We start from the raw sequence: 14,173 nt of genomic DNA on the forward strand, positions 1-14,173 counted from the left end.
TCTTGTGAGTTCGTATTACTGACATGCTGTAGTAGCAGTAAGTGAAGTTAATTTGACCACGTGAATGCATGACCTAGGTCTGACATCACTAGTAAGTCATAGTTAGGTAATGAATTTTTACATAATTTTGACATACCACTGACATTTGTTGTGACTAAAAAATTATGTAAGGATATCATACGAACATCGTACTGATATAATACCAAAATCATTTTCTTACGTACTTTTGACGTAAAAATGATGTCATATTACACATTTAAAAACAAAGTTTTAAAGTTTTCACTTCTGTTGACAGTCCCCATGACTGGCTATTTTTTTTTTACGCACACTAAATGTAAGCAGTTTTGAGACTGTCCGCTTCAATTACTTGAATATTGTCCCTGCAAAGGTTTATAACTTCCTAACACAAAAGTCGACACTTCTTGCGAATAGAAGATATATCTCGTATGTGAAACTTCATAGACCTTTATTTAGTAATGTCCGTCTGTCCATGTTTACAATGGAATCCAAGAATGAATAAATGGGTTCTAGATAGCTAATATAGTGATACATGACCTTATTGGAAAAGCCTGTACAAATTGTCACAGTTCTAATAAGAAAAGACCTGTAATTGGTTGATCAGGTACAGTACACATCCTGTCTTATATTCAACTAGCCGCAGTACCCAGCGTTCCCGGGCTGAACACAGGGCGATATAGTGTCCGCGAGAATAAAGCATGATTTTTTGTTAAGTTTGCAATCTTGTAGCACAATTATTAAGGAAAAACCCGGAGATGAAGCAGCATTGGTTGTCCACACTGCACTAGTACTTTATTTATTCTATGGTCCTATCAGGGCAGGGAGGGATTCTGTGGTCCCACCAGGGCAGGGAAGGGATTCTGGGGTCCCACCAGGGCAGGGAAGGGATCTTGTTGTCCCACCAGGGCAGGGAAGGGATTCTGTGGTCCCACCAGGGCAGGGAATGGATTCTGGGGTCCCACCAGGGCAGGGAAGGGATTCTGTGGTCCCACCAGGGCAGGGAAGGGATTCTGTTGTCCCACCAGGGCAGGGAAGGGATTCTGTTGTCCCACCAGGGCAGGGAAGGGATTCTGTGGTCCCACCAGGGCAGGGAAGGGATTCTGTGGTCCCACCAGGGCAGGGAAGAGATTCTGTGGTCCCACCAGGGCAGGGAAGTGATTTTGTGGTCCCACCAGGGAAAGGAAGGGATTCTGTGGTCCCACCAGGGCAGGGAAGGGATTCTGTGGTCCCACCAGGGAAAGGAAGGGATTCTGTGGTCCCACCAGGGAAAGGAAGGGATTCTGTGGTCCCACCAGGGCAGGGAAGGGATTCTGTGGTTCCACCAGGGCAGAGAAGAGATTCTGTGGTTCCACCAGGGCAGGGAAGGAATTCTGTGGTCCCACCAGGGCAGGGAAGGGATCTTCTTGTCCCACCAGGGCAGGGAAGAGATTCTGTGGTCCCACCAGGGAAAGAAAGTGATTCTGTGGTCCCACCAGGGCAGGGAAGGGATTCTGTGGTCCCACCAGGGCAGGGAAGGGATTCTGTGGTCCCACCAGGGCAGGGAAGGGATTCTGGGGTCCCACCAGGGCAGGGAAGGGATCTTGTTGTCCCACCAGGGCAGGGAAGGGATTCTGTGGTCCCACCAGGGCAGGGAAGGGATCTTGTGGTCCCACCAGGGCAGAGAAGGGATTCTGTGGTTCCACCAGGGCAGAGAAGAGATTCTGTGGTTCCACCAGGGCAGGGAAGGGATTCTGTGGTCCCACCAGGGCAGGGAAGGGATCTTCTTGTCCCACCAGGGCAGGGAAGAGATTCTGTGGTCCCACCAGGGAAAGGAAGGGATTCTGTGGTCCCACCAGGGCAGGGAAGGGATTCTGTGGTCCCACCAGGGCAGGGAAGGGATTCTGTGGTCCCACCAGGGCAGGGATGGGATTCTGTGGTCCCACCAGGGAAAGGAAGGGATTCTGTGGTCCCACCAGGGAAAGGAAGGGATTCTGTGGTCCCACCAGGGCAGGGAAGGGATTCTGTGGTCCCACCAGGGCAGGGAAGGGATTCTGTGGTCCCACCAGGGCAGGGAAGGGATTCTGTGGTCCCACCAGGGAAAGGAAGGGATTCTGTGGTCCCACCAGGGAAAGGAAGGGATTCTGTGGTCCCACCAGGGCAGGGAAGGGATTCTGTGGTTCCACCAGGGCAGAGAAGAGATTCTGTGGTTCCACCAGGGCAGGGAAGGGATTCTGTGGTCCCACCAGGGCAGGGAAGGGATCTTCTTGTCCCACCAGGGCAGGGAAGAGATTCTGTGGTCCCACCAGGGAAAGGAAGGGATTCTGTGGTCCCACCAGGGCAGGGAAGGGATTCTGTTGTCCCACCAGGGCAGGGAAGGGATTCTGTGGTCCCACCAGGGCAGGGAAGGGATTCTGTGGTCCCACCAGGGCAGGGAAGAGATTCTGTGGTCCCACCAGGGCAGGGAAGGGATTCTGGGGTCCCACCAGGGCAGGGAAGGGATCTTGTTGTCCCACCAGGGCAGGGAAGGGATTCTGTGGTCCCACCAGGGCAGGGAAGGGATCTTGTGGTCCCACCAGGGCAGAGAAGGGATTCTGTGGTTCCACCAGGGCAGAGAAGAGATTCTGTGGTTCCACCAGGGCAGGGAAGGGATTCTGTGGTCCCACCAGGGCAGGGAAGGGATCTTCTTGTCCCACCAGGGCAGGGAAGAGATTCTGTGGTCCCACCAGGGAAAGGAAGGGATTCTGTGGTCCCACCAGGGCAGGGAAGGGATTCTGTGGTCCCACCAGGGCAGGGAAGGGATTCTGTGGTCCCACCAGGGCAGGGAAGGGATTCTGTGGTCCCACCAGGGCAGGGAAGGGATTCTGTGGTCCCACCAGGGAAAGGAAGGGATTCTGTGGTCCCACCAGGGAAAGGAAGGGATTCTGTGGTCCCACCAGGGCAGGGAAGGGATTCTGTGGTCCCACCAGGGCAGGGAAGGGATTCTGTGGTCCCACCAGGGCAGGGAAGGTATTCTGTGGTCCCACCAGGGAAAGGAAGGGATTCTGTGGTCCCACCAGGGAAAGGAAGGGATTCTGTGGTCCCACCAGGGCAGGGAAGTGATTATGTGGTCCCACCAGGGAAAGGAAGGGATTCTGTGGTCCCACCAGGGCAGGGAAGGGATTCTGTGGTCCCACCAGGGAAAGGAAGGGATTCTGTGGTCCCACCAGGGAAAGGAAGGGATTCTGTGGTCCCACCAGGGCAGGGAAGGGATTCTGTGGTCCCACCAGGGAAAGGAAGGGATTCAGTGGTCCCACCAGGGCAGGGAAGGGATTCTGTGGTCCCACCAGGGAAAGGAAGGGATTCTGTGGTCCCGCCAGGGCAGGGAAGGGATTCTGTGGTCCCACCAGGGAAAGGAAGGGATTCTGTGGTCCCACCAGGGAAAGGAAGGGATTCTGTGGTCCCACCAGGGAAAGGAAGGGATTCAGTGGTCCCACCAGGGCAGGGAAGGGATTCTGTGGTCCCACCAGGGAAAGGAAGGGATTCTGTGGTCCCACCAGGGCAGGGAAGGGATTCTGTGGTCCCACCAGGGAAAGGAAGGGATTCTGTGGTCCCACCAGGGAAAGGAAGGGATTCTGTGGTCCCACCAGGGAAAGGAAGGGATTCTGTGGTCCCACCAGGGAAAGGAAGGGATTCTGTGGTCCCGCCAGGGCAGGGAAGGGATTCTGTGGTCCCACCAGGGAAAGGAAGGGATTCTGTGGTCCCACCAGGGAAAGGAAGGGATTCAGTGGTCCCACCAGGGCAGGGAAGGGATTCTGTGGTCCCACCAGGGAAAGGAAGGGATTCTGTGGTCCCACCAGGGCAGGGAAGGGATTCTGTGGTCCCACCAGGGAAAGGAAGGGATTCTGTGGTCCCACCAGGGAAAGGAAGGGATTCTGTGGTCCCACCAGGGCAGGGAAGGGATTTTGTGGTCCCACCAGGGCAGGGAAGGGATTTTGTGGTCCCACCAGGGCAGAGAAGGGATCTTGTGATCCCACCAGGGAAAGGAAGGGATTCTGTGGTCCCACCAGGGCAGGGAAGGGATTCTGTGGTCCCACCAGGGCAGGGAAGGGGCGACAACCTCTTGTTCTCGTCCCGTCCGGTCGAGACGGCGCAGGTGCTCGTCAGCTGGGGGCTGGTGGAGGCTGGCGACTCGCCAGGGAGCCTCCCCTCCCCTCCCCTCTCCCATCCTTCCCCTGCTGCCCGACCAGGCGGCACGTGGTCGTCACCCCGAGGCGTCACTGCCCCTGGGCGTTGAATTAGAACTTGCGCGCGCAGGCAGTGACTCGGCAACCATCCTGCCAGTAATTTCCGCTGTCCTTTAGCGCGAGGCGACGAGACCGTTTCAGCAAACAAACTGTCCACTGCTCGTGACTCTACTATAACAACTCGTAACATATTTATTATCTGCCATTGGCTGAGCAAGATGTACTAGTCCATTCTCTGATATATATACCCTCATTTTTCGAGCTCCTACTCAGTCGCACCTGTGTTTTCGTACCATGTGCGTCTCTGCCTGAGGAAGGGAGCGGATAGCAGTTCCCGAAACGTCGCTTGTTTCTGTTTTGGAAAAAACTATTGTTTTTGTTCCGTCTATTCGTTTTGTCATGTTTTTGTCTCGTTTCAACTGTTGTGCTGAATTTTTTTGGGTTTCAATAATTTTTGTGCTGTCATCATTTGTGAGGGTTTTTTCGTTCTCTTAGTCCATTTTTTTTTCTTTCTCTTTGTTTGTTGACCCTATTCCCGTTATGAAATATTATGTGGTGTTTATATCCTGTTGACAACAGCAATTTTGTTTACTTAATTTGTGTTTTTGTCTTTTGGATATTTTTTAGTTTTCTTCTACATAAAAAGTGCTTAGCAATGGCGTATGTCCAAAAGCATACATCAAATCGTAACATTTATCCTGTAATCCATTTTGCGGAATGATTTAGCCACGTCAATAATGCGAAAATATTTTTAACTTGTAGTTTTAAAATAATTTCGAATATAATTATGTTTTTTTTCAATGCTAATATTTTCAAGCATGTTCTGTTAAAGCAATTAATTTTCGGAATTTAATACTAGCGATTCTCACTATTCGCGGACTCTGCTATTGACTGATGCTCCCCTGTAGAGTAACCTGTGATACCGTGGTTCAGACTCTAGTATGCCCAGAGTCCTCAAAGCCCCTAACAAACCCCGATACGCGGGTGTAACAATTTAAATATCCCGCCACTCGCGAATTTCTTCTGTCTCTATTTATTAAATATCGATGGGGCCAGCTTTATTAGTTAAGGGCTGTTTCTATAAATTAAATTTAACAATATACCATTTTGCACGTGTTCTGTCACAAATATTATCCACGCATATTTCCTTAGTGTTTTATAATGGGTGTAAAAAGGAGAGCACACACACACACACACACACACATATATATATATATATATATATATATATATATATATATATATATATGCCGGGGCAGCTACGTCAACGCGAACAAAATATTTTTGTAACCAACTAATCGTTCGACACGACAGAATTCGTGGACTGAACAGTCTTTGCATATATATATATATATATATATATATATATATATATATATATATAATGTATAGTTACTTATTGATACATATTGCAACGCGGTTGCAAAGTTACTGAAACAAGCTTCAGAATTTGATTTTTTTTCCCAATGACGGTTAAGCTGTTCGCATTTGTAATAAGTATATTCTTCATTAGTGTACTTTTGAGATTCCTGTTTAGTAAGTTTGCTTGAAATATTTTAAATACGTTAGCATGCAAATGATTTTTTTTTGTTTTAATACTTTTTTTTAATACGTTCATTAAGACAAGCGTGTGAATATTTGGTGGTCGTGATGGCAAGAAACTGTTCCTTTTTTTTTTTTTTTTTTTTTTTGTAATCTCGTTTTATGCCCCTGTTTATCGCGCGATGGAAAATCACGTTTTTCACAACAAGGCAATAGTTTGCTGTGCTATTGTCCTCCCCCCCCCCCCTTCACTTAGACAAACAACCAACCCTCCAACGCTGTGTTGCTATGCAGGGGCGCAAATAGTTTGGATTCTCTGGTGTGTTTGGGGTGGGGGGAAGTAGGGGGTAGGGTAGCCCAAGCCCAACCTTGGCCCAAGCCCACAGTGTTGTCCAGTAGAGCGCAGCGCTAGGCTCGTCTGAGGCTTACCCCGTGCGCGGGGTTGCCAAGTCGACAGTCGCGCGCTGGCCGCCGTCACAGTGCCACGGTTATCTGTCTCCCGTTATGCCTTCCCTCATTTAAATAAAATTATATTCTCTACCAGGTACGTAAAGAGAGCAGAGCAGCACGTGTTTCCGCAGTTGATAACCAGTGACCATTTAAAGAGTGGAACATAAATGTGCAGTCATTTCGAAATCACTAAGGCCTCTGTGCATTACTTCAATGACAACCATTATAATTAGTAGAGACCGGAAAAATTCGCGGATTCATTTCGTGATAGGCTTAAATTCAAACATGTGAACAATTCTGCTGCTTCTGCTATTGGCTCGCAGTTTAACGGGATCTCTCTGGGCAAATGACAGACTATTGACCAAAGAAGCCTCGAATCCCAAGCTACCTAGTGCAGACGCCTCACAAGTTAGCACCCAATGAACACGCGTGTTTGCTTGAGAAATACAGAGGATAATGGATGCTATCCTAGAGGTCATTGAATCCGCGAATTTTTCAGGTCTCTAATAATTAGTATTCAAATAGTTTTCTTGAAACGTAATTTTAGTGTTATCATTCCAGTTGCACATTTGCGATTTTGCAAGCGAGGGGCTCTTTAAATCCTTTGGAGTTTTTTTTGTGAGGGGGGGGGGGGAATTGTACATACACACTCTGTCCCTCCAGGGATGTACACCCACGTTGCTATGTGTACCTCGTCCCGCTAATCTCGCGTTGGGGAGCGGCCCTGTATGTCCCCTCTCTTCCCCCTCCCCCCTGTACGTTCAACACCGGCTCCCGGCCTGACGCTGTCCGGGAGTTATTGATTGAAGGGCCTCGCAGTCAAATGTAGGCGTGGTCGCGTTATCTGCCGGCTGCCGACATCGCCCTCTTGCTCCGATGTGCCTCCCCTCCCCTTCCCCTACTCTCCTACCACACGTCATACTTCTGTTCCCCCTACCACGGCTTCCTCGTGGTGCGACAGTCGCCCGCATCCAGCCAGCTTTCCCCGAGTCTCCGTCAGGGCTATGTGAAACGGGAAGCCTTCTTTTCACAGACGAGAGAGCCAAAACAGGTGTATTTATTTTGGATGTAGCTTACTCATACGTCATACGCCGTTCTATCTCATTGTATAAACCGGTGTGGCATTACATTTTGCGGTCGATTAGGATAGGTTAGCTACATTATAAATAGGGTAAAGTAAGGTAATTTTTCAGTAATTGTAATAAATTATGAATTATAATTGTAATATAAATTAGAAAAAAAATACAATAACACTTGTTCATACAACAAACATATATAATAAACCTCATATAACAAAATGACGGCCTTAATACCCCAATTTCTTTCATTATTAAGAAAAAAGTCAACACTTGTGCAGTAAGGTAAGTTTGCAATAAGGGAGGTAAAAAACACAGGTAATTTCGCAACAATGTAATTGTTCACACATACTGAAATTACTTGAACGTGCTGATGTTTAATCAGAATAATCGAAGTCAGATTTTCCACCATAAATATCGCACATGTAGACTACGTCGTCGTTAGGACATTTCTGGCAATTTTCATGGTATGGTACTCTGCAGAAAGAACACTGAATCCATTTGGCGCCAGTCTTCTTCGAAACATCCATTGAAAAGAACTGAGAACACATACCACACTCCCAATCATCTGTGATCAACTGATGTGTCTTCTCGATATTATGGCTAGGTCGACTCTGAAGTCCAGAACATCCAGGCTGAGGCTCAGGTGGGTTGAGACATTTAGCCTACTTATCTTTGATAAGGTGTTTCGCTACAGTCTTTCTTTTCTTTTTTTTTTTTTAGATTGACTTTCTTCTGCTGACCTATTCATTTGTGGAAAATGTGGCACTTTCAGTAATCGATTAATTTCTTCTTCCTCTGAAATAGTCCTCGGCGTTTGCTACCGCGCTGGACGTGCTGTGATTGGTGTGCCGACTGTAGACACGTGCCTGAAATAAACCCAGCCAACCACGACATGGAATAAATAAATATTGTATTTTTTAAGACAATGCTGGTGGCTACTGCGTGGTATGGGCTTAAAATTCTTTCAAAAATGTTTATTTGATTTTTTTTGTCTTTAAAATCGTAAAAATTGTGACGATTTTAAAAGGCCAGGTAAAATTATATTTTTTTTCTGAACGAAATTAAACTGTATCACATAGCAACCAGTAAAATTTAATTTCATTCTCCTTATCCACACTGCAGTATATCGTTAAAAATGCAACATTGCCCGCTAATAATGCAAAAAAAAAAGTATGCGATATATATATACATATATATTTTTTGAAAGTTCAGCTACAAAAAGAAAGTGGGCAAGTTTAACAGAGGGGATCGTAAATGTAAAATAATGATGTGGAACGGGACATGAACTCCCTCCACGCGGCAAGGAGCCAGATCGCCGTGGCGCGCGGCGCTGCAGATGTCCTCGGGGGAGGGCGACGCTGCAGATGTTCAGAAAGCACGACCTCCGGGAGGTGCTGGTGCCCGGTGGTTCGCCCCCGGGTGCTCCCCTGCGCCGACAATGGGGCAGTTGGTTCCGCCGCAGGGTGGACGGCGAAAGTCGGGGCTCCGCGCCACGAGGCCCCCTCATCCACCCACGCGGGGAAGAAAGTGCGCGTGCTCGGCGTGTGTCACGTGAGGTTTTCCAAGCACAGAGGCTAATCCCTGGTCGGGATCCCGACCAGGGATTCGCCTCTGTGCTTGGAAACGAGCCCACAGGAGTGGGCGTCACTCACTGCCCCGACACTAGACTGGTTGTTTTGAGGGGTCCCAGTGTGATGTGTTAGATCGGCGTAGGCGCCAGTAGTGCTTATAAAGTCTCAGGGCTCAGGACACAGCCAACTGTCTGGTCAGCTGAGTGTTGGGTAAAGGGGCTGAGGCGGTGACTATGCTGGGTTGGTGGCCCCAGCCTCTGGGCATTGCCGAAGCTCTAATACCTAGAGACCGGAAAAATTCGCGGGTTCATTTCGTGATATGCTAAAATTCAAATATTTATACCGTTGTGCTGCTTTTGCTGCCCGTTCACTGTTAATATGTAGGACTCATGGCCAATTAGAGACAATCAATAAAAAAAGTATCCAATCACAAGTTACCCACTTGAGACGCCTCAAAATTCAGCACCCAATGAACAGGCGCCATTTGTCCAAGTAGGCAGAGGATCATGGAGGCTATCCTGGAGGTCATTGAACTCGCGAATTTTTCCAGTCTCTACTAATACCTTCCCGTTCAAAAAGAGGGAGTGATCCGTAACAGTTCTGTTTAAATTTATTGCTCTGGAATGTGTAAACGAACTGGAAATTTTCTCCCACTCCACCCTGATAGGGCGCGTATGTGGGAGGGTAACCGTGAGAATGTCGGCCGTAGGTTGGAACAATCTGCCCCGACACTAGACTGGATAGTCACAGAACGTTTCTCGCTTGGATTGCAGTACACTGTGGTTTTCAGATCGCCAACAGTTTGCGAGTAAGTTCGAGAGATGTGCTTCTTTGGAATTCTGAGTATATGAGAAGCATTTTGAAAACACACAATAGTATTTTATAATGTTTTATTCGATCACGCTTATAAGTCTGTTATAAATCTCCTCTTTTTAACTTAAAACAAGACATAATTCATATATATATATATATATATATATATATATTTCAACCGGTATTTCACTAAGTGAATTTTACCCAGAGTGTTTTTTTTTTCACGCTTCGTCCTTTTCCTTTTTTTACGTTTAATATAGTTTATAACATCTAAAAACATACACGTTGTTCTTGCCAGATGATAGGAATTGGTGGTGCTGCTTTATTTGGTACCTAACCTTGTGTCTGCATGATTCAATAGAACTGTGTTAGTTTGTTGGTTGAATTATATCAAGACTATAGATAAGTAGATATAATTATTTCAAAATGTATAAAATAAATTACTTTTTAATGCGTAGGTTACAGAACAAAATTTTAAGAAACAAAAAAAAAATATTTGTTACCAACTTTTAGAAATAACATTAACTTCAATGATTTCTCTCACCTCTTTTGTTTTCACATCGAATTTTTTTGCACTGATTTTGCCTTATTTTTTTAACACCAAATTTAGTCAACTTTTTTACTTCTAGTATTATCGTGAATTTTTGATAGTTATTTGAAAAATTGTGGAGGAAAGCAATCACTTATGTAGATGTAAGGAAACCACTCAGTTGTGACGTGTTTGTTGGAGCGTTGGACGCGAAGCCGCCAGTAGGACGGAGCCTGGGCAGGGTGAAGGGGAAGGGGCTTGGTGCATATCGGCGGCCGGCAGGGGTTCTCACTCGACGACGGACCAAGAGCGCACTTCGCCACTCGCACTCCGCATCACCTCTTGAGACCACGTCACGCCGCGCCATGAATAATTCATGCAGCGTTCTGAAACACTTTTCGAATCCAGCGCATTCTTTTATATATATTTTTTCCCCCGACGAGATTCACTTACGCCGTCAACGAGCTGCTGTCAATTCGTAATCAATGAGTAGAGACCCGCAAAAAACAGGATTCATTCGGTGATAGGCTAGAATTCAAACACATATACCTCTTAGATAATTTTGCTATTGGCTTACTGTTCATCTGGACGAATCTCAACCAAAGAAGGATCGAATCACAGACAAACCAGCTGAGACGACTTACAAATCGGCAGCCAATGAACTTGCGTTATTTGCCCGAGTGTACAGGGGTATGTGCAGTCTATCCTGAAGGCCATCGAAACCGCGAAGTTTGCAGGTCTCTATCAATGAGGTCATTTCATGTGTACCCCTACACTGTTAAAAATTTTCCTGGGATTTTCGTAAGTTTTGCGTGGTTTTAAGGATACCGATCTTTGAACACGAACTCTCATTAATAATAATCATCATCAACTGCTTGCAGCCTGCGACCGGTTCAACAATGTTAAATGCCTCCATATTCCTTTCTCACTCCACCATTTCTCATCCTTCACTCTGTTCCATTATTCTCCTCTCTCCTGCACTCATTTAACTGTCTGCTTTTCCCACCTCATTGGGGCTTTCCTCCTGTTACTTCAACACCATAATTTCCCTAGGCAGCCTCTCTTTTCCGATTCTCTGGACATGGCCTTACCGTATCCATGGTGTCATTCAAGTCCTGTACTCTTGCTATTGCGTGCATCATCTCATTCCCGATCCTGTCTCGCCTCGTCTTGGATTATTGCAATCGTCTTGGAGTACTGACAGCTGTTGCAGAAACTTGTTGAGTCTACAGGAAAGACACTCTTCAATTTGTACGTGCATGTTTAATTGCGTAGTGTCTAAACGAAGATTCAGCTGTCTGTAATTTAGTGAGGCGCATTTTTCTTTGGAACGTCTGTTAATCTACAGTAATATATAGCAGTGTAGTTTGCATTTCCTCCAAACTGGAAAAAAAAATTTTTTTAATGCTTTTGCGAATTTTTTTTTAATTGCCGGTTTTTCTTTTTTCTTCGAGATAAAATATTGTTACGATTTACCTGCGGGTTCGTAAAGGATAGCCCAATTAAAGATTTTTATTACACACACACAGTTTTATTTATTACTACTACTTGCCACTTACAAATAATCTTCTAAATTGGCAGATAATTAATTACACGTAAAGAAATGTAAATTCCCCAGTCACTCGTTTCACACACCTCGCTGGGCCGCACTTCCGGCGCAACTCTCGCCGCAGCACCCCTCGTGGGTCTCCGCCGCGGGACTCCGTCGCCGCACTCCGCCGCCGCCGTCACACCCTTCGCCGAGATCCCACTCGGCGACTCGCTCGCCACTTCACTCGGGACTCCGCCGCGCCCGCGACTCTATCGCCCGGAAACTCCCGACTCCACTGAACTCACTCACTGACTCGCCCTGGAACCTTCGTCCAAGGACTTCGCCACTCTGCCGCACCTGCGGCACTATCGCCCGGAAACTCCGCCGCGGGAGAACTCCCCACTCAGACTCTCTCTCTGACTCTGACTCTCTGCCCTGGAACCATCGTCCAAGGACTTCGCCACTCTGCCGCACCCGCGGCACTATCGCCCGGAAACTCCGCCGCGGGAGAACTCCCCACTGAACTCCGACTGACTGACTCGAAGGTCGGCCCAACCTCCTTAAATAGCCCTTGGGTTCCCATCCAGAACAATCGGGCATGTCTCCGAGATATCGCGCGACCTTCGCCGTCGAAATGCCCAGAAACGCATCGTGAGTCCTCGAAGGACGCGGTGGCTGCTCTAAGAACGCCGATAAAGGCGTCTGAGTCATTTTATTCCGCAGTGCGGCCTTTTTTAAGTAACCCGATCTGAGGCAGGTGCGCGCTGCGACTGTCAGGATGTAGCGAGATAGTATGACACGAGATACCAGGGAGAGGATGCGGGTGGAAGGGGGCGCAGACAGGCCGAACGAGCGCGGCGACGCCAGCACTGCAGCCAAGCGCGATCGTAACATTGCCCCCTCCTTAAACCTGTTCGTCCCGAACAGGTAATGCATCTCCTCCTGGAGGTCCTCATGCTACTCGAAGTTTAGGCCTCCTGCCTTTCCTCCATCGCGGGCTGTACAGTCTCACCAGATAACCCTCTCTCTCATTAGATGTAGCTTCTCTTGTCACCCGGCGACACTTCTGGGTCGCAGATTCCCCATGTCGTTCAGCCAGCTGCCCGAGACGGACCGACCATTGCCTTGGACAGACTCGATACTCTTGAGAGCATTGCTCGTTGCCTCCCAATGGTTCGCTTGTTTCTTCCCTTTTTCTCTCTGTTTGTTCTCTCGTAGCTACTCGTTCACAAAGCATTTCTTCCCAGCTCTTCTTCGTCTCTTCTTGGTTCCTCATTCCCTCTTTGTTCTTATGAATATCGTCTGGACTGTACTCAGTTACTCCTTGCACCATCTTCTTCACTCTTTGTGTTCTCATTTTCTCTTCTCGGTCTTTCTTCCCCTGTTCTTGGTCCTTCTTCACCTCTTCTTGGTCTTCCTGTGTCTCTTCTTGGTCTTCCTTCGTTTCTTCTTTGCACTTCTCTATCTCTTCTTGACTCATGTACATCTCTTCTCGGCTTTTCTTCAGCTCTTCTGTGCATTTTGCCCTCTCTCTTTGGTTTATCTTCATTTCTCCTTGTTCAATATTCCTTACTTTGTAACTCATCTTCACTACTTCTATGCTTTTCTTCAGCTCTTCTTTCATCTTCATGTCCTGGCTGTTCTCCTCTCCTTGGCTAATGTCCTCTTCGCAGTGTTCTTCGCTGTTCTCTTCGCTGTTCTCTTCACTGTTCTCCTCTCGGCAGGTCTCCTCTTCACTGGTCTTCTCTTCACTGGTCTTCTCTTCGCTAGTCTTCTCTTTGTTGTTCTTCTCTTTGTTGTTATTCTCTCGGCTGGTCTCTTCTTGGCTGGTCTCTTCTTGGCTGGTCTCTTCTTGGCTGGTCTCCTCTTGGCTGGTCTTCATTTCTCTGATGTTCTCTTCACTGTTCTTCTTCTGACTGGTCTTCTGTTTGCAGTTCTTCTCTTCGCTGTTTTTCTCTTGGCTGTTCTTCTCTTCTATGCTTATCTTCCCTTCGGTCTTCATTTCATTCCTCATTTCTTCTTGGCCATGCTTCAGTTCATCCTGACGCTTCTTCATTTCCTCTAGGCTATTATTTGACCCGCTCTTCTTTTCTTCATGGTGGTTCTTACTCTCCTTCCTTCCACTCTTCATTTCTTCCGTAAAGTTCTTCATACTCGCTAACATTTCTTTGTTATATTTCTTCACACTGGCCACCATTTCTTCCATTTTATTATTGATCTTTTCTAGGGCAACCATTATCTTCCCGATATCTTCTGCACTTAACTCTTCAGCAGCCATCTCTCTCTAAAGGATTTACTAATTAAACAACCTAAATAATTTTTTTCTAATACTGATCTTAATTTTAAATGACCTAGCCGAACCTTATTAAACTAAAAATATCTCTCTTACATTCAAAACTAACACTGACTACAGTATACTCAAACTAACTCTAGAAAAT

General features: G+C 47.0%; 1 protein-coding gene across 1 annotated transcript in view; it reads left to right on the forward strand.

The window, feature by feature from the left end:
• LOC134532919 (Krueppel-like factor 9) overlaps positions 1–14,173 on the forward strand; it is a 183,888-nt gene that overhangs the window by 12,396 nt on the left and 157,319 nt on the right. The window lies entirely within an intron of this gene.

The sequence above is a fragment of the Bacillus rossius genome, chromosome 1, assembly GCF_032445375.1.
Source record: "Bacillus rossius redtenbacheri isolate Brsri chromosome 1, Brsri_v3, whole genome shotgun sequence".
NCBI classification, from domain to species: domain Eukaryota; kingdom Metazoa; phylum Arthropoda; class Insecta; order Phasmatodea; family Bacillidae; genus Bacillus; species Bacillus rossius.